Genomic DNA, 2,524 nt, shown 5'->3' on the forward strand with positions numbered 1-2,524 from the left:
CCCTGTCTCAAAAAAAAAAAAGTTCAAGGTCCTTAGCCTGTACTTTGAATATAAGAAAGTAAAGTGTCTGCTTTACCATACAATAGCAAATACCTGAGAGATGGAGTTCACTGGGAGAATGCATTCATTTTCGCTCACGGTTTTGGAGGCCCTAGGCCATGCTTAGAAGCCCACTAATTAGATCATGGCAGAAGTACAATGGAGCAGGATGAAAAAAAAAATAGTGGAAGGATCTGGGTCCCATCACCAGCCTTCGAGAGCATACCCTCCAGTGTATGAAAGACAGACACTCACAAGAACCTACCTCTCTAAAGTTACCCCCAACCTCCCAAATGGTACCACAGGCCAGGGAACAAGCTGTGAACACACGAGCCCTTGGGGAACATTAAATATCTTAACATACAGATAGTACTGTGGTACAAAGAGGTGGTTATGTAGAGTTAAAATGTCAGTGAGTATTACATTTACCATATAGCTCTTTCTAATGTCCTGCAATCTGACTAATGCTTTTCCGTTACAGAACAAAACTACTGCCCCCCTGCTTTCTCCCTTTAAAAGAAAGTGGGGGGACAAGGATTATTCCTTACCGTATGTCAGGTTTCTTGTCTCCAGTTAGAAGCTAGAAGGGGGGCAGCCTCATACAGGCTATATTTGAAGCCTTTTGGGAGCTCGCAAGCCTTGAGGCTCATCCATGCATATCGAATGCTGTCCCCACCCCACCATCCTCTAAAAGGCTCTCAAACCATCCCCACATACAAGAAAACAAAACTCTAGAATCCACCACAACCCAAGCAAAGGAAATTGAAAAACAGCTTGCCAAGAATGACTCCCAGTGGAGGACTAGGTGACCCGCTGGCCCTCCCTGGCTTCCTGCCAGCAAGCAGCCTTGCTTCTCTTTGCATTTTAATTCTGAGAGAGTTAGAGAATCTCTGTCATTGCCAAATAGAGCCTCTGGATACAATGGGAAAGCTGAGAGGGAGGGAACCAGCTCCTGGCAGAAGAGAGCCAGTCTCCTTCACTGGGTAAAATTGAGTGTGTGGAGGGGGAGGGGAAGACAGCTTATCTGTAAGGAGTCATCCTTTCCCACCAACACCCCGATAGTGCTCACACACAGACCCCAAGTCACTTCATCAGCCACGATCCAAGAGCTGTCCGTCAACACAGTTCCCATGCAATCCTGTACTTTTTATACTAAGCTGACCACAGCTTGCTAGGCCACCTGCTTCTTTTGTACACGTTCATCTTCCAAAAGCCTGGTACCTTAATACACTATTCACTCCTAAAGCCATTCAGTGCTTGATAAACAAGGCAGCTAGCCTGATGTCCTGAATGAGCATCTGATGGGTGATGCAGTGAGGGCTATTGAATATATCCACAGGGACCCCCCTGGTCCAGAAATAGGGCATCATACTGCCCAGAGTTCATAAAGTCACTTCAATAGCATCACATCGATGGAACTTGCAGAAGTATAAATAGCCCAAGAGGAAAGGGCAGCTAATGATTGGAAGTTGTACTCCTAGGAAGCTTAAGGTTAGACTTCCTTATCCGCTCAAGAGTTTCCAGGGGACTGGCAGGGCCCCTTCTCCTTGCTGCCAAGTTGCAAAATTGTGTGGTCACCTCCCCCAGCTTCCCTCCCTCCTATGCCCTCAGTCCTGGCCTCCTAAAGCCAGGACAAAGCCCTCAGGCAGTGACTGGGAGGGGAACAGGAGGAGGGACAGAGGGATGGGGAAGGCTGCACAAAGGAATTCCTCACACCAAGCCCCCTGACTGCCAGCTCCAGAGAGTAAAGAAGCCGACCTCCTCTCCAGCTAGCTCACTCGCCCATCTTCCCACCATGACTGTGCTCGGGCCATAGAGCCTCTCCCGGCCTTCCAAGAGGACCCACACTTCTTCCTGTAGGTGGCAACAGTGACACCTGTTTGACCAGTGAGGCTGAGCCAGGGACTGCAAGAGGGAGGAGGCAGACAACTCGGAGAGGAGCTGGGAGGCAGAGCTACGGGCTCGCTTGCTCACTGAGTAAAAGGTGTGAGGGCTCGGGAAGGCTGGGGGCTACCGCTGGGGAGCCGGGAAGCGAAGAGTGGCTCAAGCCCGTAGGGATGGAGCCCAGGGGGCTAGGCAGCACTCCTGTCAGATTCCCTACTCCGGGTCTTTCAGACTGGCCAGATCCTGATTCCATCTTCCAGGCAACTCTTGAGGGAGGTAGGACTCTGGAAATCTGGGGTGCATGGGTATGACCCTAGAGGAAGCAAGGGATGTGGATTGGTGCTCAGGGCAGGCTACTGTAGCCCAGTTCCGGGATGGGGAGAAGCAGGGGCCTCTCTTTGGTTTGACTAGTCGGTCTCCTTGGGAAGGGGCCCAGCTCCCACCCCTCCACTCCCTAGACAGGACCCTCCTTTCCCAATGAGAACTTAATAAGGGGGCAGTTCCAAGAGCAGACACACCTTGCCTTCTTGCAGGAACCCTCACACAGAGTGAAAAGGCGTCACTGTTCCTTTGTACAGGACAGTTAGATGGGGGGGGGGGG

The 2,524-nt window shown here is 51.0% G+C and overlaps 1 protein-coding gene across 1 annotated transcript in view; it reads left to right on the forward strand.

Moving 5' to 3' along the window:
* Positions 1-1,674: 1,674 nt before the first annotated feature.
* The window catches only part of Gdpd2 (glycerophosphodiester phosphodiesterase domain containing 2), a 9,474-nt gene continuing 8,624 nt past the window's right edge, over positions 1,675-2,524 (forward strand). Inside the window, exon 1 of the mRNA XM_021188044.1 lies at positions 1,675-2,023. The gene's annotated coding sequence lies outside the window, so the exon portion shown is untranslated. The remainder of the gene's footprint in view (positions 2,024-2,524) is intronic.

This window comes from Mus pahari, chromosome X (assembly GCF_900095145.1).
Source record: "Mus pahari chromosome X, PAHARI_EIJ_v1.1, whole genome shotgun sequence".
Taxonomy (NCBI): domain Eukaryota; kingdom Metazoa; phylum Chordata; class Mammalia; order Rodentia; family Muridae; genus Mus; species Mus pahari.